The 25,023-nt window shown below is 39.1% G+C and overlaps 1 protein-coding gene across 1 annotated transcript in view; it reads left to right on the top strand.

Moving 5' to 3' along the window:
• ADAM23 (ADAM metallopeptidase domain 23) overlaps window positions 1–25,023 on the top strand; it is a 116,167-nt gene that overhangs the window by 11,954 nt on the left and 79,190 nt on the right. The window lies entirely within an intron of this gene.

Raw genomic sequence — 25,023 nt, 5'->3', positions numbered from 1 at the left:
TTTTTTAAATAGCTTATTGATTACATTTATAGGAGAATTTCACATTCCTTAGTGGGGGGATGGAAAAGTTATAGTACAAACAAATAGCAGTGAGTTGTTCTAGAATTTCAACCTTAAATTTGAGTTTCTGTGTTTTTTTTATTTTAATTGGGTGTACTGCTGGTTACATCTTTGTGTACTATAGTTGAAACTTTCTTTTTAAACTTTCAGTAAAATATTTAAATAAACCTAAAGCAGCATCCATCTAAATGTATTAGAGTTCAAATATCTGTTGAAACAGATATTTAAATATCTGTTTAAAATATTTAGTTGAATTAAAATTATATTCTGTAGTGATTCATATTTGGCCACTGGTGCTCTTAACTACTATGATTTTATGGCAAAAAAGGCCGTAGTGGTTTTTTTGTTTCGGTTTAGTTTTTTCATTTGTGGTTTGTTTTAGGTTTTTGTTTTGTTTTGTTTTTAATAGTTGTTATGATGACAGCTTATTTAATGTGTTTAGGAGACATAAACCCTAGTCTTGCAGATGTTCCAGTGCTTTAAAATCCAAGATTAATTGTTCATTTGTATTAATTTAAGCATATAGTTAAACATCATCACAATCAGGGCTCTGGATTGTAAATCTGCAATTTGATATATAATCTGTCTTACTTTAAAGGTCTTTGTAAATTCTATAGTTGTACACTACATCTTCAGAACACAAAAAAAACCATTGAGATTGGATTGAGATAAAGGTGGACTTTGAAATGTGTTAATATAGAGTATCTGAAGGAAATATAAAAGCTGTCATCATAAACCACTTGTTCAAAAAATATTTTTGGGATTTTTTTTAATGTATGTGCATATTTGCCAGGATAAATAAAAGATGTGCATGTACTTAAGCCAGCTGGAAACTAAGTTCCTTTACAAGTCAAATCTGATCTGACAGATTTTTGATGTTATTTTTTAATTTATTTTATTTTTGAAATAAAAGGTGATTTCTATAGGTGAATTTTCCTCTGGTTGTCAGTAGACACAGAATCATACGACCGTATTGCAAGTCACTGGAAAATGAAGGGTTATAATATGAGTTCTCATAGCCCTCTTAACTAATTGTGCCTGTATAATTTAATATTTTGTCTAATATAAAACTGATTTTTTTAAAGCAAAGTTTTAAAGGAATGGTTTTTATAGAAAGGCTAATTTTTAGATAAAGCAAAAGAAGATTTTTAAATAAAGTTTGTTTTAAAGCAAAGCTTTAAATTAATTCTATAGATAAGTTCCATTCTAACATATTTTTATGATACAAGAATGTTTTCCTGTCTAACTTCTTCCATCTTATTTTTCACAATATTGTACACATGAAGAGCATGAATTGTTTTGTGTGTGAATAACGTTTAATGCACATTGTACTTTAAGATCACTAGTGCATATTTGTTTACAGCCAAAAATACTGTTCTTCATACTCATTCATTGCAAGCTTGTGTTTCTCTAGCACACAATTTTTCCTTGAAACCTTGAGTAATAAAAATATCTTGACTATAGAATGACTAATATTTTTACCCTGTTATGTCATCTTTTTTTTTTTTTTTTTTTTTTGTAAATAAGACCCCCTGGTCAGGGTGAGTTTTTTAAAAAGAAAAATGTATTATATTTAAATGAAAGTTTGAGTAGCTATATATTTTCCTTAAAGAGAAAAAAGAACAAGTATGAAGGGTAACAATTTTTTTTGAAAAATCAGACTTGGGTACAAGTCTGGAAACACTTCTGTGGTTGACAGTGTCAAAATAAGATTTACTGTAAGCTTGGATGTTACTCTACACCTCACTTCTGACTGTTTAGAAACCTCTTCTGTGCATGCTCAATGACTACTGGGGAAAAAGGGGAGAATGTGGTATGAGAAGTAAATGTAGAAAGTGCTTTGGAAAGAGAATTGATAAAGATAGGTGCAAAACAAACAATTGCAGACACACTCAAAATGTCATGTGCATGAAGAAGAAAAGAGAGATTTTCTGGGGTCTTGAGGAATTAGTCAAACACTTTCCTCTTGGATAAATAATACAGATTCTGCTGCCATTAGTGAATAGCATATTGTTTCATTAGCAGCATGGCTGAAACTTCGAAACATGACTGTGAAGTCTACACCAATGGAAAACTTGAGAGCGGAAATACTTTCTCACTGAAATTGATGGGAGGGTTGGTTGGATTGAGGTGGAGGCATGGGGGTTTTTTTAATTTGTTTTTTAACATTAGTGGACAAAGATGTTTCTTGATATGTTTGCATGTCTTAATCTAGAGAAGCAAGAAACAATAACTGGATTAAAGAGGAATAAAGTCATGCTTTTTGAATCTAATTGGCAGCAGTTAGACGCAGGATATTTTATAATAGTTGAGAAAAATGTTATAATTTCTTCTTCTATGCATATGTAATTTTGAACTTCTGCAAGTTCATACTTACGTTTTTTTATGGAGTTCATAATTTAAAAAAGTCTCTCCACCCACACATTACTCATTCAGCCTTTTAAAACAATCTCATTCTAAGCGGCTTGATTTTTATTATTTACTTGTATTGTGACTGTTGAGTGTGACCCAGACTGTTACTGTGCCAGGGGCTAACCAAACAGACTAGAAGGTCCCCAAAACTTTACATGTCTGACACTTAACACCTGGCAGTTCTTCAGTTCCTTTTCTGATAGGATTTTTCACTCTCTAGGTCTTTCTGACAACTTTGTGTCCAATGTTCTTGTAATTGTAGTATGAAAGTGCTCCTCCATGGGACTCAGATAAAATGAGGTATTTAGTTGTATTTATAATGAGACTATGACTTAATCTGAAGATGTGTTTAAGGTTCATGCTAAATTTGTGCCCAAATGAGAATACGTGTTTTTGTGGTTTTCATGTTCTTGTAATTGGTAATGTATTTTGCAACACTCTTGCTTGATGCTGTAATTTCTTATCTGCTTCTCTGTCTCCCCTGTCTGTGGTCATTTGAAACAATGTGAGTTTGTAAGAATACAGTGACATTACAAACTTGTCCAGTGCTATTGCTGGATGTTCTTTCTTTGTATCTTCAGCTCATTTAATTTCAGAGTTACTGTTTCCATGTTTTTCCTCAGTCGTGCATTTGGATTTTCTTTTTTTTTTTTTTTTTTTTTTTTAATGTCATGAATTGCTAAATTACAGGACAGGATATTCGGTTTGGAAGTAAATCAGTGACAGGTAACAGAAGTGGATGGTGTCCCGATCTGAAGTGCAAAGGACAAGCTACAGCCTGTGCTCCTGTGCTTGGGAGTCCTCCTACTTCACTGAGTAGTTTTAAACAGGAGTGGGATGATGATTCTTGATTTCTTTAGCTGTCTGCCTTTCTCTTCCCCCTAGGGTAACTCTGGCTGAGAATAGAGTAATCTGAATTCATACTTATTCTGGAAATAGAACAGAGTTTCAACTGTTGATGTTTTGGGGACAGATAAGAAAAGTAAAATGTATCTCACTTGGTAATGCAATTAAAATCCCAGAATTTTTGTCTTTAATGATTTATCTGCTATGAGTTACAACATTCCTGATAATATTTTCCGGAAAACTTTGTAGTAGCATAGGTCTGAGCATGCCCAGAAGCAAAGGTTTTGTTCCTTGTTTGCTTATGTTTTGCAGTTACGAATTTGTTCATTCCTTCAGCAGAACAAATCTTGTTTTAATAAAATAAAGACTAAATTTGCATTTTTGTAGTTTCTTTATTCTTGAAGTGGAATTTAACTTGAAACTATTTGCTATAATTTGTTGTGGAAAAACCACCACAGAATGCTATGGAATAAGCTACTACTTGGAAGAAGGCCAGACATAATTTAAATAGCTGTTCACAATTGCATTATATCTTGACCCAGTGAAGTCTGTTGACTTCAGTGAAGCCAAGATTAGTCCCATTCTGTGGCAACTGAAGCAATGACATCCTAGGGTGGCATGGAAAAAGCATCGGATGTATTTTAGATGCCTAGCTGCACTTTGGCAGCAGGAAACCAAGAAGCACCAACTACATGGCAAGCCGGATCCCTGCAGAACTTACTCATGATCATTTTTTTCAGAATGTGCACTTCATAAATGAGGGCGGTGGCTGGAAGTATCATAACGTTAAGCAGCTTTCTACTTCATGCAAAATGGATTGGCTTCTCTGTAATCACAGACCAAATCAATCCTGATTATGATCTTACAATGCATGCAGAACTGTCTTCAAAGCTGTGTGCAAAAAGAGATTTTCTGGTAAATAAGAATACCTTGGCCAATCAAATACCCTGTGTAGACTACTTTGTTCTTTAAATTTAGTAGTCATTTGCTGCTTGTAAGTTTAAACCAGCATGCTCTTTTGCAGGAGTGATGTGCACAGATGTATCAGTTTGGATCGATGAATGGCGAAAAGGCACAGGCATATTGTTTCCTGAGGCTTCAATATGTCATAAAATTTCAGGATATGCTTTCCAGTTTTCAATGCATACTTGAAGATAGCTACGTATTACATTGTTGGCTGAATGAAGTTACTACTGTGCTGTCAAAATAATAATTCATTAAAGACACATTGTTCAACCGTCTAAACCTGGAGTTGCAAATGTGATACAGTAACCAAATTTTAAGTCTGGTAACTGCATCTTTCATGGGAAATATTTGCAATTAATGATAGAAGTGTCAAGTACAATGGAGGTCCAGTTCAAGTTGAAATATTTGAGAATTATAATGAAATTAATAGCATGGGTTTAGTTGGCTTTGGATTCATTGGGGTTATTAGTGGTTTGACACACAAAATTACTGTTTATGTGGTTCTAGAAGTCATAATGGTTTTTGTGAAGTGCAGAAGGGTTTTGATGAAATGTATGAATACAGATCATTATTACAGCTTTTGTGATTTAACAGTGTCAGTGATTCTAAACATAGGCTTTTTCTTTGTCAGTGTTCCTTCCTTAAGGAAAACTGGAAAACAATTCTTCCCAAATATTAGTATTCATAAACAGGCTTTTAAATCTCTCACATCCTCAAATAAAAATGTACCTTGGTTTACTGAAGCTGGTCAGTTTTTCATATTTGCTGTGTCATACTGCTTTAATGTTGGTACTGGTGTAACAGAAAATGTTGGTTATAGCTTACTTGGTCATTATTAATATTGTACAAGCAAGTTGCAGGATCAAAATACATGCTTGCGAGCTCACGCAGAGAGCTTAGACACTGCTGGCCTGGAGGTTGTGCTGCAAGAATTAACAGGGAAGGGGGTAGGTGTAGTCCTCAGCCTACTTGTTGCATCCCTTGTGGATGCAGTGCACATGAATGACTTGCTTTTTATTACACTGAAGTTTTACGATGAAGAGGGAGGTAGAAGTGAGGAGTAAGACTTAAAGATGTAGTATAGATTGGAACTAGGCTAATAGATACTCAGTTTTGCTTCTTTTTTAGTTTTGATCTCTGTTTTGTCTGAACCTTTGCAAACAGTTGTCAAAATCCACCTACTTACTGTGGTGGTTCAGCTCAGATTCCATCATTCTTTCTTCTGGTATGTTACTTTTATTTGCTCAATACATGGATAATATTTCTTTACTGCTACTTGTTTTGATTCTTTCAGCTACTGCTAAGAGGGGAAAAAGTATTACAACAAAGATTGTGCACTTGCTTCTTTTTGAAGGCTAAAGAGAAAAAGTATAAGGCAGTATGTGGCTACTAGCAGACTTCTCCAAACATTGAAAGGAGCTGTTAAAATTCTGATCTAATAATGACTAATCAATCAGTTGCCCAAAGGATGACGGAAACTCTTGTGCTTTTCTTTTTAATGGCATTAGACTCAATCTGCATACAATTAAAAATAAACATACTGACTTTTTGGTAACAGCTATTTTATGGATTTTCAAATGTGTTTAACGCTTTAATTTTCCAGTCTGTTCTAGCAAATAGTAATTTCCTGAGTTATTGCCAACACACTGTAGTTTTGATTGAATCTGGGGTCAGGATAATGTTGGAGTCAAAGTCAGCATATTTTCACCTACCACAATTAATGTTCATACAGCACTTTTTGTGGATTTAAAGAACTCTTAAGTGTTTAATACTATCAAGAATTATCTTCTATAGTCTTCTTATTTTAGACGTCGGTGCTCAATGGATTTTGTGAAATGCATTGGTAAGCACAATATTTTTTCTTTTTAGAGCTTAAAAGAGAACACAACAATGAAATTGTATTTTACATATTTTTATTTCCAACTTTCCAGAGACTTTTCATTTTTTTCTGTGCTTAGCAAATTTCTTTTTTTCTCCTTCACACACCTCCATTTTAAAATAAGAATTCACCTGCAATGCAGAGTTCTCCATATTTATTTTCTCAGATTAAGGTGTGATGAGTGCCATTTGGCTGTATTATGAATATAGTTTTGGTTTATTATGTCGTTATTGCTTGTGCCTTCATAGACACCTCTGCCTTTTCATCGAACCTGTAAAGGGGAGCTGAGCATCCACACCTGTCTGTCTCTGATCCTTGGGTATTGCTTTATTGCCTAACACATCCTTTTCAAGTTCCCTAGTGTAGCCAGCATGTCAACTCCTCTATTTTCCTTAATTTCATTTAACGCTAGAGTATGTTGGAAAACAAGTGGTTTTCTTTTAATTCACAGAAAAAAAATCAGTTGAAAGTCTGTTTTCAAGCAATTTTCCCCATAAGAGACTCACATTTGAGCGTGTGTGTGGGCAAACAACAAAAATCTGACAGTTGTATTTTGGCAAGCCTTGTGTTGCCACCATCTCCTCTAAGCTGACAGAAGTGCCGTAAGGGCTGCGGTTGGCAGGCACCTCTGGAGACCGTCTCGTCCAACCCCCTGCTCAGAGCAGGCTCAGCTGGAGCAGGCTGCTCAGGGCCACATCCCATGGGATTTTGAATACCTCCCAGCACAGACACTCCACAGCCTCTCCAGGCAACCTGTTCCAGCATCTGACCACCCTCCCAGTTAAAAAGGTTTTTATCTCTATGTTTAAACGGAGTTTCCTGTATGGCAGTTTGTGCGTCGTACCTCTTCTCCTTTCACCGTGCACTGCCAAGAAGAGTGCCCACCGGCGGCTGGACCGCTGCTTGTGTCGTACATCCCCTAGTGCGCTGGCATGGCCTGGGTGGCTGTGGGGAATAGCTGGTGCTGAAACCCCTGCTCAGCTGTGCCAGGGGAGATTTTCAAGTGGGGAACCCATCCCATAAAGAGGGACGTGGCTGTGACAAACAGCTGTGCCGATGAGGACCTGCGAGGGCTGAGGTTTACCTGGCTTCTCTGGCAAAATGAGTCCTCTAAACAAACTTCCAAAGGCTTAACCTTCCCTTCTTTTTATCCTACAGGAGTTAAGGTGTTTTTCTTTTTCCAACAGAAGATTTTTCCTTAGTTCTTTTTTGAGTATTTCAAGCTATATGGGTTTGCTGAGTGTAAGTCTAAAACTTTACAGTTTTTTGTTAAAATTGTAAATTTGTTACCTGTCTATACAGCTGTTGCGTATGTCTCTTCATGTATTTTTTCCTCTTTGCTTTTAGCTCCATTTGTTGTCACTTGAGATTTTTGGATTGGTTTACTTTGCTTTGTGTCCAATATTTTGTTCTAACCGGCTTAGTATTAATTTGATTTAATAAATATTTTACAAATGTAGTATTCAGGGAAACTTGCTGTGGCTTTTTTCTTTTGGGCTTGTTGGGACTCTGAGTTTTCTATTGTTGTTTTTGCTTGTTTCTTTTGTATGTTCTCTCTTGCCTGTGTTTGTAGGGAGATTGTATTTGGTTTCCCATTACTGATAATTAGGTTAAATAGCTTTTGATGAGGAGGGCTGGGGGAACAGGAGTTAAAACAGCCCTCCTTTGCTGGCTTGTGCTGCCATTGTTTTCTTTAAAGCAGGCTAGTGATGTTGTGGAAAAACCCAGGCTGCATTAAGTGGGCTTTTTATACTTTATCACTTTATCTCCTTTCTTAAGTCATAATCAGTCATGTCTACTCTGTAAAACATAGATATGTAGATTAAAAATACTATAGAACAGCTAAATAGGTAATATTAGACAGCGCATTTTGCCATTGTGACCTATTCTAAATTTGCTATGAAGAAAAACTTGGTAAATTTATATCAGAGAGCTGAAGTTACAAACATTCCCAGTGTGTGAGCTTGTGTTACTTGTCCCTCCTTTTATACTTAGATTCATCTTTAAGATGGTATTTTGTTTTCATTTTCTTTTTGTTTCAATACTGTGGCATGTCTCTATCATCACTTTGAGTTCTTTTTCCTAGACCATCTTAGATAGGAATGACAGTGCTGTATTTTTTCTTTGTAAACGTACTCATTTCTTTCAAGTTTATAAGGGGAAAGAATTAACATTTGCTAAAAGGTAACTTGTGAATCTGAGCTCCATTGTCATCGGTTTGCAGGAATCATACTAAATTCTTGAATTACATCTGAAGAAGGGGGAAAGACATGAGCTTGCAAGTCACTCAGACCCCTCTGGAAATTTTATGTTAAGTATTGAAGTTGTGGTGGGTTTGTTTGTTTGTTTGTTCATTTGTTTTCTCCTTTCTTTTTCTTCAACACTGTTTTAAAGAACTACGTTGTGCTTTTATCAATGTCTTGACAGTCAAAATGCTCAGGCTATAAGGGGATTTGAAAAGACTGGTGAAATTCAAGCACCAGGTAACTCTTGTTTTTAATTTTCATTTTCATGTTTCTAACACTTAGAAGTGAAGAGGACTATCACTTATATCACAGTCTCAGGTTTGTACTTTCAAGGAAGGAAAATTTTGTTTCTAAATGATGTATTCTGATGGCATTTGTATGCTAAGGGTGGATTCTTCTGTGGGGAAAGGTTGTGGTGGTTTTTATTTTCACTTAAAGTAAATGTTTAAACTTACTGCACTTGATGTAAGTGAAGGTCATGTAGCATCTCAGAAGTCTAGAGATCATTTCATAAGCACTGAGTGGGAGGATACCTGCTCTTTTTCAGCCTTAACGCACACAGAATTTTTCTCTTGTGATTGCAGAATACGTGTCTACTATGCTGAAAATGAATGTTGGAAAAAATATTAAGTAAAGGGGAAGGAAACACTGTTCTTGATTAAAAAAAATGTTGCATATAGCATAAAAGGCCTTTATGGCATTCACTGTAAGATATTGCGGTTTTATCCATTCATATTTGTGCATGCACTGGGCTTATTTGTCAGCTAGAAAGTGTTTCATTGAAAGATGGGTCTGAAACAAATTATTATGTTGGAGTAACTGCGATTTTGGAAAGTTTGGATTTGGATCTTAATTTTGCAATTTGAATACATGAATTTAATAAATACAAAGTAAACTTTAGAATTGCTACATCTGCTCCACTCAAGGGAGTGCAATAGGGCATCAATCCAGTAAGTTAGAGTCCAAATAACCTGAGAGAAAACCAGCAAGCTTCCATCAGTTCAAGGGGACCTACTTCTGAGCTTCACCTGAAATTTTAAAGGTTTTGTGCTGTTTCAGAGCCAGAATGCTGCAGTTATAGCAGAATATTCATCTGCATGGTTGAGATTAAATGAACTGGTGTCAATGCAAAAACCTCCAGTGACAGAAACAAACCTGGATCAGGCCCCAGAAAGATGTGCCACTCTACGGGGTATTCCTTCCACTAGTCATACCCTGAGACTATTTCTGCCTGTTCATTTGACTTACCTATATGCATTATTTTGCTATACAGTTATCAATAGCAAAAAAGCTTTACAACTACAGGAAACAGTAGTAATTTTCACATGAGTCTACCTGCCTTGTACCAAAACACCCAAGAAGGTTAGTTGCATTAGAGTTTCTTACCTGCTGCTTCCAATTAAGAATCTATTTAGCTTGCTTTACTTCAGTGGCTTATGTGTTGGATAACACAACATGAAAGACCACTTCCTAGCACTCTGCCTCGAGCCAAAATGCTAATTCCTCCTGTGTTCTTAACTGGTGTTTTGATAGCATGTATCACAACACAGGCGACTGCACAGCTAGGCTGCCTGTGTATGTTCTCCCAGCTGCGCAGCTGCCTCAGGCAAGCTAACTATAGCTTTGTTTTTGTGAGTGGTATGTCAAAGCCATCTATTTATAAACCAAATTAGAAAATGCCTTGGAACTGTAATTTTTCTTTCAGGCTTCGCTTTCAGCTATCCAGAAGCTCGGTATTTCATATTCATAGATTAGGTTATAAAATTTAACTTGTCTGAAGCATAAAAATAATATATTAAACAAAACAAATAAAAAAGAACCCTATTAAATTATTAAAATTTGGAATACAGATATCAGTCATAAAACATTTAAAAATATTTTTATACCTTTGCCTGCAAGATGAAATGTCAAGGACATGGGGATACACTAATCAAATAAAGAAAATGCATATTTATTTTTTCCATTTTCCATAATTTCCAATTAGTTGTTATTCTTGAAAATATTTCTTAATGATAAATTGCTATTATGCTTGTTTTAAAGGTTGGAAAAGTGAGGTAAGATGCTTAAGAGAAACATTTTAAACATGTTCACTAGTTTTGACCTTCTTCAGTTTCAAATCAAGATGTATACTGACTAACTTTCAGAGGTTTGAATGGACCAGATGCTGGTCCAAGTCTTTGCTAGATATTTATGAAGATAAGGCCCTAGGTAACCTGAAACAAATATTAATAAAAATGGCATTCAACATAAATGGATATCCTTGATAACATGGGGATAAGCAGCCTTCCAGAATCCCCAAAAGAAACACAAACCCTCCAATTCTTTCCGGTTTTCCAACCAACAAACTGTATTGCAGGGGCGTGACTTTTCTTACGGCTTTGGGGCTTGGGTGAAGTGGTGGAGTTTAGATCTTGATTATATGGGCCAAACTGCATTAACCTCTTGTGGAGTAATATTTTAGTCTGTAAGTAGCCAGCTTTTTCTCAGTGGACCCATTCTCTAAACATGAGAGCAGACCGCACGAGAGGAACAAATACCCTATAGTTAACCACAGGTAGGTGATGTTAGGAGTCTATGCAAATGATTTTGGATGTGTTTTCTTTATTAATTATAGTCCTCTCTTGCAGATTAATCTCCTATAACTAAGCACTTTCTTTAAATATAAACGGTTCTGTGCCACTTTTGGAACACTCAGATTACTTTGTTAAATTATTAACCAGTTTTTATCATCAGTAGGGGAGTTTTTATAGAAATGAGAACAGGATCTTACTCACTGGTTATTTTTAAAATGTGCCAATGTGAAGGCTTGTACTTGTGACAAGACTCATGAAGCGTAACAGAGCTGTTGTGTGGATTTTAAAGGAATTACAAAAATTGGAGATAGAGAAATTTCTCTTTAGGTGTGCAGCTCCATGCAGTGTTGGTCTTTACAGTGCATTTTATGTTCTGCTTCTGAAATCAGTGGATGCTGAGGCTGCTCAGCAGCTCTTGGTAAGTTTTCATCATATTTCAGGATCCAGATAGTAGGCTATGAATATTGAAGAAAGGGGGAAGCTGGTTGTTAAGGCTTAATTTACTGGAAAGCATTTTCTGCCTTGATGTAAAACATGGATTGGCAGTAGGCTATATGGCATCTTCTCTCTCTCTTCTCCTGCTTCTATTATTTGCATTAGGGGCTGCAGGCAGAGAGGAGCTGAGGACCTATTTTGCGTGAAGACCTGACAGAAGGAATGTCCACCTGTGGGGTATAGCTGGTGGATTGCTGCGGGTGAAATATTTGGAAGGCCTTGCTCCCAAGCTCTCCATTATTTGCTTTAAGGATACCAATGTACCTGCTACCCAGCAATTGCAAATCCTGGGCAAATGGAATGGGGTCAGGCATGGAGAGGTCTCTGTGATGATATCTACCAGCTTCCGAGCAGTGCAGCTTCTGGAGAGGAGAGACCTAGGCTCTTCCAGAGCTGGAACTCCATCCCCCTTGGTAGGCAACTGAAAACAAATCAAGTCTGTTTTGCTCCAGACTGCAATGAAACATAATGCAAGGATATATCAAAATCCACCAGAAAATTGAATTACCTCTCTGCAGAGTACATTTTACCTGTTGTAACTGAAAATCCTTTGGTGAAGGATGGTGTAACAAATGAGAGTTTAGAGAACATGGGTGAGTCTTCCTCCTACATCCCACAGCATTACTTTCTCCAAATAAATTTCAAAGTATCTGTTTTTAATCTCACATGCCTGTTCCAATTTTCCTGTTCAGCTGGTTAATCATGCAAGTATTTGCTGAGCAAGTATGGATGTCATGAAGGTGATTTGTGAAATCCCTGAGAACTTGCACTACACAGTCATTTTTTCCTACTAGTGTCAGTGTGCCCAAAGTTAAAATGTAAGATTCAATAACATCACTCTCTATGTCTGGCTATGCTGTGGTGCATTTCTACTTCTCCTTTTTGGCACTATGCAAAACCAGGTTTTATTTTCAATGGAAAATTAGTAAATTTCAAAATTGTATATGGGTATATGCTTTATGCAGTTTATATAGCAAAATGCTCTTCTGACATTGGCAAACATATTCAACAGATGGCTGGGGAGAGTCTAATCCTCTCCCTCCTTGTACAAGGTATGCTAATTACTATGTGCCTTGAGCAAAGAGCCTTCTAGATAGTCACCCACATTTCATATTGGGGCAGAAATGTCTGCTGGGGAAGGTAATGGACAGTTCCCCATGAAAATTCCTTGAGGACATCTTTACTGTAAAAATGAAAAAAAAAAAAAAAAAAAAAGTAAGAAATCTCTACTATCTCCAAAAGTCAATTGGAAAAGTAACAGGGCTTGTCATCCTAATTCAAATCCCTCCTGGGTCTGGGTGGAGGTTGGGTTTGGCAGGGTAAATGGGAAGAGATTACAGCTGCTTCCATCAAAACAGTCAGTTTTCAGGGGAGGCAGCAAAGGATCTCTCTGTGTCTTCTCCTGATGCAGCCATCTGAGACCTGTGAAAGACATGGTATGAGGGTCACTGGAGGAGCATTTGGCACTTCTTGTCTCATTATTTGCAGTTCCATTGAAGTGACAATGTAGCATCGTAGCAGAGGAGCCAGAAAGAGGCCAGGAAAATTGCCACTTGCCTGACAAATTGCTTGATGAAACCTGAGACACTCCACATGAAAGCAATCGAGAGAGGTCCCGTACTTCCAGAGTTGTTCAAAGAGGGGAGGCAACACTAATGCTGACCCAAAGTCACCGGTGCCTCAATTGCAACAGCAACACGACGGGAAGCCAAGGGACAGGAAAGACAAAAGGATATGGCACTTGCCCTGGCACCCACAGGGGCCTTGGCTGCCCTTACCCAATTGCTATGGCCACTGAGGGGCTCTGTCCCACCACTCAGCAGGGCAGTGAGTGTGAAAGGTGACCTGGCTGCAAGCAGCATGTCTGTTGTGGGGGCTGCTGGTGCCTGATCTGGCTGGCAGCAGGGAGCCAGTGCATTTGGAGAGATGCTGACCAGTGTCTTCACTGGTCATTGAGGTTGCCTCCAAAGAGCCTGGAGATGGCAGCGGGGATGGAGAAGGAGCTTGGTGCCTGACCCATGTACCTACCTGTGAGTGTGTGATGGGGAGCCAGTCACCTGGGGTCTCCTTGTCCTTGTAGTTCCAGCAAAAGCCATCAGGCCCAAACACTACAGGTCTTGGGCATGATACTTAGCCCTTTTCCCTGTGCACTCTTGGAGCCTTTTACCCAGGGATTTACGCAGGCGATAACCCTCATGAAACAAGCTCCCCCATTGCTGCCCAAGCCTGTCCCCAGAAGGTGGATGCAATGTGTTGACCCAGCCTCTGGAGGCACAGCAGTTGTGTGGTCTTCCAACATCCTCTATGGCAGTAAGCCAGCCAGGAGGATCTTGCTGCCCACAGGTTACACAGGCAATACTGACCCGTTATTGCTGATACGGTGGCATCAGCCAAAAAAAGTCCCAAAGGCAAGATTATAATTTACCCAATATCTGCACTTTTTAGAAGTTAAAGTTGTTACCACCTGCTATTTGCCATCTTAATCCTCTAATATATTAGCTGCTAAATTTCTGTGCTGACTCTTCACTTGCCACTAGCAGGTCTCATTTCCACTCATGGTGATGCTGTTGGAGAAGCTCTTGGGGTCCATTGCTCCTGGCCGGCATACGCAGGGGGGCCCTGTGAGGTCCAGCACCAGAACTGTGGTGGAAGCAGCTGAGAGGCAAACGGGGCAGTCCAAGCCATGCTAGCAAGCTGGGAAATATGCTATCTGCATGCTCAGAAAGCATTCCCCTGCTGTGTGAGCACGTTATTTCCTCAGCAACCTAGTTTTATGAATAAAAAAGTCTTCCCTCTTCATAAGTATAGCAACAGAGAATTTTATTAATGTTTGCCACTATAAAGAAAAGGTTACTGTGTCTTAATTTTACTAGGTTGCTTTAAAACCGATAAGATCTTTATGGAAGTTAGGAGGTAGCTTGTAATCAGCTGTCAGTCCTATGTGCATGTGTCTTCTAGAAATGAGTCTGTAGGGATGACTCAGGCTTGGCAGCCCAACAAAAGATGTTCCCTCTGTAAAACAAATAGTTACATCTGAGAATATAAGACTGTTTCTTCATTGCCCTCTTGGAGGCGGGGATGGAGAGATTGCTAGGATGATCATGAATATTTTAAATTTGAGCTCTGCAGTTCAGCTGCATGACAGCTCGTATAAGCCAAATAACATTTTATACCCTGACTGGATAAGCACATTAGTGCTTCCAGTACAGTTTCTAGTTTTGGCTCTGCAACTCCTTGCCTTTACACATATGTCTGGGACCTAAAAGGGTTCCAAAAACCAGCATTTAAATGTCACTTTAAACCTACTCAGGTACTTATCTAAGCCTAGACTGAGGGCTGTTACCATACAGCCACATCTGTAAGGGCTGCTCTGGCACTAGGAATTACTAAATATAAGACATCTTTCCCTGTAGCCTGGCAGCAAAGAGGAGGTACCATGTGAGCTCTGCCCTGCAATTTGCCTCTCTAAAAGGAATCCTTAAAAAAGCAATGAAGGCAGATTTAGGGTTTCTGTACTGCTGAAGATAGGACCATGGAGAATCCAAGGTCATGTGAAAAGTCTGACAGTCTTGGAGAGGTTTCAAGTGTGGTAGCTCCGGGGTGGTAACCAGTGCTGTTTTGCACTGGTCTGGGTACTGTACTGCAGCGTAGAGTGGGAAAGCTAAGTTTAAAATAATTGGGGTCAAGCAAATTGGGTGATTCTTTAGCTATCATGAAACAGGCTGACATTTTGAATTGTACTGTTGAGTGGCCAACCTTCCTAAAGCAGAAATAGAATTGCATGGGTTTCTCGTGGCTATAAGAATGCAAAAGACTTTATATAACTCTGATTGCATTGCTTTCATTCTAAGCAGGACTTTTTTTTTTTTTCCTTTTACTAGTGATGCTCCTTGTCCATATCCGTTCGGGTATTGTTATTTCCTCCATAAAGATTGTAGGTGGTATAATGTTGTGAAAGACTGTTGTATTGCTTAAACAGTTGCCGAATCAATGGATGGTCGTGGCTGTTTAGAAGCAGTTTTCTCTTCTACAAGAAAAGTCAATTTATCTATAGGCAGAATGGGGAAAAAGAGACTTTTGTGCTCAGCAGGATTTCCTTCCATTTGGTAAATGGAAGTTTCATTGATTATGCAACTATGTCGGAGAACAATGTAAATTTTGGGATGGGACTAAAATAATATAAAAAAAATAAACGCAGGAAGACACTGTTCAGTGGGAAGGGCCTTGATCTGCCTTCGGCCTGTGGAGGTCAGATTGTCCTTCAGACTGTGCAGTTAATCTGCTTTGTACCTTTGGGCATGTTCCCCTACTGTTTAATGCTTCAATCCACTGAGCTCTTCTAGTTGAAGCATATTTGTTTGTTTATTTAAGAAATTATTTTGAACTCCAAGCTCCACATGAGGTATCAGCACAAGAACAGTAACAAAAATTAAGAATAGTTCAAGTTTCTGTGAATAAATTCTTTATCTTGCAGCACCATGGTCTAAGTTTTGTGTATGCATTTGTTACAGAAAGAGGGTTTGATCTGAAATCCAGTTTAATCAGAGGTGAGAATTCTTTTGATTTTGGTTCTTTCTCATGCACTTGATGCTTGCAGTGCTTTGGTTATGAGCAAACTGGTTCCATTCAGCTACAAGTAGGAGTAGCTCATTTTCGGGAGTTGCTTACAATAAGCAAGTATTTTCTGCTGCAAGTTAATGCATTCCTATGGTTTTCTTAATATTTATGTGAAATTCTTTAACTGTGATAGTGTAGTTGGTGCAACTAAACCTTAATTGGAGGTGTGAACTGCTTTTGGTGGTGTCTCTCTTCCGGCAGTAGCTGGCACATGTATGCACACAGACAACATTGCCATGCCAGTAGCTCGTATGCAGCAAGAAATTGTTCTGGCGTCATTATGCATTGAAGCCTTTGGTTTCTCAGGGCAAGAGACTTGAGAGTGCAAGTGACCTCCTTCTTTATTTATGGGGCTTCTGGTGCCCACGTGTAAAAAGCAGGATGAAGAGGATGAGAAACTGCAAGATGGTTAAAGTTGGAACATTTCCTAGCTATAAGATACGGATGGACTTTAAGAGAGAAAAGTAAATCAATTCCCTGTAAAAAGCAGTTTCATAAGTAATATTATATAAAGTTATTTTTGAAGTCTGGGTTTTGAATAATATACATGTTCTTGGGGGGGGTAGTATAGGAAAACTAGCACTTTTTCAATCATGTATGCTACAAAGATACTCAATGCAGGATAAAATAATGCTGCTTTAATTTCCAAAGAAGTCTTAAAGAAAATGCTACATTTCCATAGTAACAACAAATAACAATGTGTGTTTAAACTTATAGTTAACTAGTGGGATAATCAACTCCAGAAAATCATAGAGAACACATGCATATAGAGAAATAACAAGATCTTTGAAGGATGACTAAGCGTGAGTTCATGTGGGCGAAAGGAAGAATGGAAGCAGTGGGGTAAAGGGCATAATTTCACATCCCCCAAGTGTGGGTTCTCAACATGACAATCCACATGGTCAGGCTGCGTGTGCCTCCTGTGGGTGTGAGAGAGGAATATCCACTTCCATGGTTGTGAGGACTTGGGGGTTTTTTTATGCTCTAGAGATTTGCGGATGAGATTTTTTTTTCCAAAAATTTAGTAAGAAGACTGAGGGATGCATACTATATCAGGAAAGACTGTGTCTTATTTGCCTTTATACCAAGCTGACAAAGCAGAAGAAGTAATCCCCTGAAGTATCTGCTGCATTATGGCATTGCCAGTTCCAGTCTAGTAAACTAGTAAAATATTATTGGGCTGTGATTCTTTCTGTGCTTTGGGAGATTGAAAATTTACTGGAGCTTCCTTAGGAAGCAAGAATCTGCTCAAGGAATTAACAGCAGAAATTATGCAAAGCACTCACTGGGATCTGTGCATAATTTTGATGCAATGTTACAAAACAACTATGTTTACACTACCAGGTGCTGTCTTTGGCAGATGGGTCATGAGAATCACCAAACCTGTGACTGACCTCTTTAAAATTTGGGAATCCATAGGTCCAAACTGATTGGTGGGGAGAAGCCGAAAGACTTCCTTTGGTTGTATATCAAACTTGTAAGAAAATTACTTTAGAAGGTCTTTTTTTGGAGGGGATAATAACACATCAATCTGTGATCCACATCCAGCCCTGAAAGTTATTTACGTGACAAAAAAATATATTTTAGTAACTGAAATGTGTCGGGGACACCTTAGGACTTGCGTGCAACACTTTGATAATTGTCCTGGTTTGAGGTGATTCGCACTGATTTTTCTTCAAAATTCAGACCATCTCTCTAGAGAAATGATGGTTAAATGTTTTAGGTTCTCTAGAGGAATCGGTGCCAAATGCTAGATACATCCTCAAACAGGAATCTTTCAGGATAGTGTGCTTCATGCCTGATTCATCCCTATGCCTATTTAGGGAAGGAGCAGGGAAACTGGTCCAAGTTTGTCTGTGGAGAAAAGGCAGGATGCCTAATTGGATATAGCAGTTTCTACTTTTTTCTTTTTTGTTGTTTTTTTTTTGTTTTCCTGTTTCATAGAGCTGCATTTTATGGAAATGCCAGGATTTTTCCCATCTGACTAATATTCTTGCTTCTCAGCATTTTTACCTACCTTTTATAGCATAGCATGACAGCAGTGATGGCAGCAGCATCAGCACAGGCCTTTCTGCTGAATGCAAGATTGTGTAGAATGCAAGACTGTGCAGAAGTCTCCTACCTGAGTAGCAGCCCCAGTAGCTGCAAATTATTGGAGGAAGAATGTTTTTGTTCTGGGAGAACCTAAGAAAAGCAACACTTTTAAATGCTGCATGTCCATGTGCAGCAAAACAGCTTCCAAGTAGTAGTAGCTGTAGCTAGTAAGTTCCTTTTCCCGGTAAGGCTTATTAGCTGAAGCATACATTGTACTGGCATGGCCGTATTCCTTCTGCTTCTCAAGCTAATGCAGTCTCCTTGCTATTCTAGGCATCTCTGTGCTGAAGATAACATCTTTAATGTTTTCAACTACAGTCTCATGAAATTTTCACCCATCACTTGGGCCTAGATGCGGTAAGCGTTGAGAGTCTGGTCATTTCTACCAGCAGGGGGAACGAGATATTAATGCTGGTGTTTGCACAAGAACAAATGGGTTTCTGTTAGGCATGAATAAATTTAGGCTGGGAATTAGGAGGATTAACTTAGTGATTCTAACAATGAGTTTCTGGAACAGCCTTCCAGTCGTAGTAGAAGGACAAAACCCCCAATTACTTTTACACGCAATGTATGAAAGCAACTCTGTGATGGAATAGCCAGTAGTAGCTGGGGGCCAGACCTGATGATTCAAGAGATCCCTTGCAGCCCTTTTCTCTCCTGTGCATGTGCAAGTGGGTCAACAAAAAAGTGATGATAACTTCCCTCCCCTTTGCAAAGTTGCACTGGGATAGCTCCAATCCAGCTTTTTTAGAACCTACCACTTGGAAGGATTTCGTCAGCTGTGGCAAGTCCTTGGGATGTGAACATGTATTTAGTTTGAAGAAAATATAAATCAAAGTACATATTTAAGTAAGATTTCCCCTGCCACCCTGTCTTACTTTCTTGACACTGATTTTACATTTTAGATCACAAGAGTGAAACGAGCTAGCAAGGAGCAAGCTGATGTCACAGCCACAGTTAGAAGTGCTTGCTTATTAGAAGAGCAGCATTTTTTTTCTGCTGGTGGCATATGTTTTACTTGCTAAGTATATCCGTATCAGAACGGCTGACAAATGTGTTCTACATAGCATCACTGACCAGTGTGTTTCTGCTGCTTCTCTGCCTCTTATTAATAAATTGGACAATATGGTGAATAACTGGAGCCTTTAGTATCATAATATTTCCATTGATGGCAAAAATACCTCACTGCAGTATCTTGTATACAATGACTTACATGCAGTTGTTTAAACGTTGCTGAGGAATCCTGCAAAACAAGTTGCAAATCCTTTGGCTGTGAGTGCTTAGTTAATTGCACAAGAGTACACAGTGAGTTAATTCTGAAATTACAGTCTGCTGTGGTTTATTCAAAATCTTTTTTTCCTGCAATCAAAAGTAGATTACCGATGCTAAGTTTCACCTGGACACAAATTGAACTGCAATTAATAAAACCTCTGACTCATTTGCTGTTAGCAGCACAGCTGTGTTCCCTTCCCTTCCTAGCTGAACATTGGTAAGATAGATTCTTTTTAGCATCTTACTTTCTTCACATGACCGTACCATTAACATTTCACAATGTTGAGGGGAGGGGGCTGGCAAGTATATCCTAATTACCATGTATATTCTAACCTGTAGTGCTGGAACATATAGTACTCACAAAAGAGTTCATTTGTGTAGTACTATCAGTGAGAGGAGTAGCTAATGATGATGTGCACACAGAGCTTGGTAAATGAGTGACAGTTCTCATGGAAAAGGGGCATTTTTACTGTATTCTGTTTTATGATATCACTGTGTTTAAAATAGCGTTGTGCCCAATATTGTACATTGTTCCACTATTGTACAGGGAGGAGAAAGCTGTGTTTAGGGCTCTGTTGAACTATGGACTAAGCAGCAGGAGAAAGCTCTTCCTCTGAAGAGTGTGAGGTTGCAATAAAGAAGATAGAAAAGCGAAGAGCAGTAGAAACCCTCTTCTGTTAGATCTACAGTTTGGAAAGTGATACTTGCTTCAGAAGAATCTAGAGCCACAGCTCTGTTTCCTGAATGAGTCTTATATGTTTGTGGTATTACTGTGACATTTACACTTTTTTTTTTTTCTCCCATTTGCTAAAAGGAATTTAAAGAAGCTAAAAGAAACAGAATAAATGAAAAGTACTTATTTTTCTGACCAAATGCTAGGTTGCTGCTGGGCTGTTAGGTGGCGTGATGTGTAGCGAGACATGGTCACATTATTAAAAAAAATGTTAACAGCCCTTCGTATAGAACTATTCTCTTTCACACTAATGACTGAGGAGCTCTTTGAGAGTAGCTGAACATGGACAATCAGTGAGTATTCAAACATGTGTGATTAAAAAAAAGTTATACTAATGCAATGCATTGTTCATTGCAATTCCCAAGTTTCTTCTAAGTATAAATTATCCATACTTACACTGCATATGGTATAAAGTAAGGATGCATGAGTGGCATGAAGTTTCAATACAGCTTTGTCTTAGCTGTTAACCCCCTATTGAGAAACGGAGAATGGCTACCACCTCCTTCTGCATGTAAATTACAGGTTGTGTGGATTAGTTATGTGCCAACTAATGAGGTTCATCTTTGTTCAACATCCCCTGTGTAATTACCGTTTTTTAGACCTGCAATGTTCTTGATACGCCTCCTAGAACTGTTACATTTCTTCTGTTATTTACAGCACTGGCTGACTTATTTGCTATTGCAAATCCAAAGGAAATTTCTATAACAGACCTGTCCTTTTATCCTGGGTCTGTACAGCATGGAACACAGTGGGACCTTGGCCTACGGCTGAGCCTGCTAGTAATATGAATAAATCATAATCATACTTGACTGCTGCACTCACCTGAGAGCAGAGTTCAGCAACGGCTGGTTCTGCTCTGCTGTTTGTCTGCCTGTTTCCTCTGGCATTATACCCTTCATTGCCCAAGGCCCATCTTGAGCTGCCCAGCTGGTATCACCTGTTATTGACAAAGTAACTACACTAGTCTTCCTATGCTTAACCTCCTGTTAAACTGAATATTTGATATTGCAGTTTCCTCTTCTGTAATGATCATCACCATTGTGAACTTGGCAGCCAGTGTTCCTGTGGCATCCTTGCAAAGACTTTTTTATAAATTAGTTATCTATGCTTGTATCTCGTGAACTTCTTGTGAGGAATATCCAGGAACACCCCACCTGCTCATTTGTTACAGGACCTACCTGGATTCTTGAAATAAGAGTTAAAGAAGCAACTACTGTCAAAATCCAGAAATTTTCTTAATTTTCCTAGTATCACACAGTCTTATTGTGCTCACTTAGCAAGGTCAATATTATTTATGCCTTGATAAGGAGCAAGTGCTTTAAAAACATATTATACATAGAGACTTTCCCAAGTCAAGCGATACACTGACTTTTTTCGAGTGATTTTAAAAAAGGCATTTGATCATGTTGGAAGGTTGTATCTTTACCACTGGGTTACCAGAGCCTGGACTAACATTTCCTGACTGGCTGTCAATATGAACAGCCAAGACTACTACCAGCAGTTTTGCATCTGAAGCCTTTGAAGCACTATAAAATTACACCCCATGTGCTCACTTGACCCCATCCTGATAAAAAAAGCAATGAATTTAAAAGCTCTGGGCAATCATCTGGAGATGCGATGTAAAGTTTATTTATCACCCAGACTGGAAGTATGTATATATCTTGCACAGTATGCCTTTGTTCCCTACGCAGTCTGGAAGCACCGGCTATCAGTGGTTTCCTGATTTAGACATTTAAATTTCTTTCATTGGATACAGATGTTGCTATGATAATCTATGCTTCTGGTATTTTGTTTTCAGACATCTGCAGACCAATCTATCTGGGACTATTTCATAGTGTCTTTCAAAGATGAAAGCAGGTTTAAAAAAAAAAAAAGCAGCTGTCATTCCCAGTGGGGTATTTCATCTTCAGCTGATTATGCTCTCTGAACTGCACATGACCATCTGAAGGCTTGTAGCAGGTTCATGAAACAAAGCTTGAGTTACATGTCCATCAGGGTTTGGGAGAGTAGGCATGTCTGCTTCAGATGGTTATGCAGGTGGTTATTTCTGCTGCAGACGTATATCAGCTAAAAGAACTTCAGCAAATCTGAAGTGCAGGTGTTTCTAGCATTCGTTGTTGCTAGACTTGTTTTTTTGTTGTGTGGTGAAAGTTAGTTTCTGGATTTTATTTTTTTAATTGTATGGTCATTTTATTCTTTTGTTCATTGTATTTATTTATTTTAGATCTAGATGCACTGACATAACAGGTCCTTTGTTCTGTTTATATGTTTATGGGGAGAAAGAGGAGCTGCTGGTGGTTGAAATGTTCTAGTGGTATCTAATAATGAGGAGTAGATGGGCTGCATGAAAGGATCTGGGAGTGTGAGCATCAAAGATGACCGTTTCATGTATGAAACTGGTACTCCTTTTTCCCTTCTCTCAGGCAGCAGGGAAACCGTAAGGTACGTTTTCTGCTATTTTTCATACCTGGTCATCCCATGGGTCTGTGTCTTCCATGTGTTTGTCTGCCATTACATGCTTAGAGTTTGAGCTTCCACAAGTAGCACCTATTTGACCAGCATGAGAATTCAGAATTAATTTTTTTTAAAGTAGTAACGCTACTGCTATGAAGTAGTCCGCATGGTAATGATTTGTAAAACTGCTTATACTTTCTAAATTAACAATGATAATGAATTCAGGCTGGAATCTAAAGAAAATTATGGGCAGCAGAGAAATTTTCCGTCTTTCTGGAAATCCATGTGGTACCCAGACACAGATTAGAAGGAATAAGCTGACAAACAAAAAGCAATATCCAGACAAAAAGGAGAAACATCTTTATTTCCTCAGCAGTGAGACCTATGTCAAAATAAAACATATCTATTCTTGGGTATTAGAAGTCTGCTGGGCAAAATGTGCACTAAGAACTCAATATCTAAAGTTGTGTCTGAACTCGGCTTCTGGGTTTTTCTGACTCCTGAAGCCATGGAATGAATATAAAGCAGCAGGTTAATCTTCTCATATCTCTTTGAAGTTATTTTTATCACTGCAAATATTCTTCATATTGGTGGCTCACCCCAGCCGTGCTGGACTGAAGTATAAGAGATATTACTCACTGTACAGAAATGCACTAATACTTCTTTATGTTCATGGTCCAGACTGTCTGCTGCTGAACACAGCATGCCAGGGCAGATTTACACCAGGTCACAGCCTGATGGTGCACCTTCCTGCAGTGCTTATCTTTGTTTATTGTACACACTTAAATTTTCTTTGTCAATATATGTACACCCTTTCAATAACACCGGTTTTCACTTGCACAACCACTCCATTGCAGGCTGGCTGCAGTCAGTAGGGATGAACGGGTCACAGGGACCACAGAAGAGAGACCAAGGAGGGAGATGAACAGAACAAATCTGTTGGTGGGAGGTGTTGGGAGAGAGAAGAGAGGAGCCTGAAGCTCCACACAACATTTGGAGTAGAGGAGGGTTCGTGGCACAGGCTCCTTGCAGCCCTCTGTAGCATATGTGGGGATTTGGTACATAAGAGGTTAAAAACACTGGTGCCTACTTATCTCCTGTGAGAACCTTGTTGGGGGGAGAGCCAAGAGTTCAGGTCATCATGAAAAACAGCGGAAGGAGTCTTGTGGTGGCAGGATGTTCCTTTTTTGGCTCAAACTTGCAGAAATAGGCAAATAAACGGCTTCAGCACAGAATCTTGAAGGCCACAGTGCTCGGAGTGAGACCTTTTGCTTGATTATCCATGAAATGAATATTAAAGTTGAGACACCTAAGTATGATAATGAGCTAAAAGAAGAACATACTAAACCTATGACTATTGCACTCAACTCTCCACCCAAATCATGCTAAAATGTCACTCCAGGGAGGGCAATGTATAAGGGTAGGGTAGGAGGGATATTGAGGAGGGTATCAGAGAAAGATCTCTCTGACGGAGAAGAAACTTAAGACCTGGAAGAGACAATGGGCACTGCTCCTCTTCCTCTACCAAGACAGGGATGCCTTCTTGGTAAGCATTGCGCCTTCACCTCTTGGTGAAGAACACCCAGGATAGCATTCATTCATTCATGTATTAATTTATTTTGCTAGCATTATTGTATTATATTAGCGCTATTGCAGCTAGTGCATTTATCAATGGCCATTCCAAATGTGTTATATCTGTTGCGGCAACAAATCATTTTATCTTGTCAACTTTGCAAAACTGCCTCAGTGAAAGTCCTTTGCCAGGGGGGTCCGAAACAGGCAACTGTTGTACAGTTGAACTGTTGAACTGTTTCAGTGAAAAGCCCTTAGCAGGCCTGTGAAACAGGAAATCATTTATCTTTCCAGCTTTGCGATGCTGTCTCAGTGAAGGCCCTCAGCAGGGCTCTGAAACAGGCAAACGCTGAGCCGTCTTAGTCAGAGCCCTTGGCAGGGCTCTGCAACACAACTATTTCGGTGAAGGCCCTTGGCAGGGCCCTGAAGCTGGAACAAGATGAAGCCTTTTAATGCGGCAGCATAGGACTGCGAGTTGTGAAATGGCTTGTTTGCCTTATCCGTGCAGAGCACGCTGACCCGTGGCTTCCTCTTCTCGTCCTCCAAAGTCTCTTCCAAGCTCTGCTGTGGGCAGCCGCCTTCTGAAGTCACTCCGCTCCGTGTGGGGCTCTCACGGTAACTCGAGGGCATTTCCAAACTCAGCATCTTGCCCTTGTGCACGCTGTGAGAGGGGCTTCCCGCCGGGGATCCCGACCAGCAAATCGCTCTCTGCCTGCCCCCGGTGCACGATAAAAGTCGTTGGTGTCCGTTAGGGCAGTTCGAGGCGCCGCCTGTCCCTGTCGCCCCCACGCCCGTGGGGGGAGC

The sequence above is a fragment of the Charadrius vociferus genome, unplaced genomic scaffold, assembly GCF_000708025.1.
Source record: "Charadrius vociferus isolate BGI_N301 unplaced genomic scaffold, ASM70802v2 scaffold147, whole genome shotgun sequence".
Taxonomy (NCBI): domain Eukaryota; kingdom Metazoa; phylum Chordata; class Aves; order Charadriiformes; family Charadriidae; genus Charadrius; species Charadrius vociferus.
The sequence above is the reverse complement of the archived record's forward strand: the minus strand, read 5'-3'. Positions and strand labels throughout refer to the sequence as shown.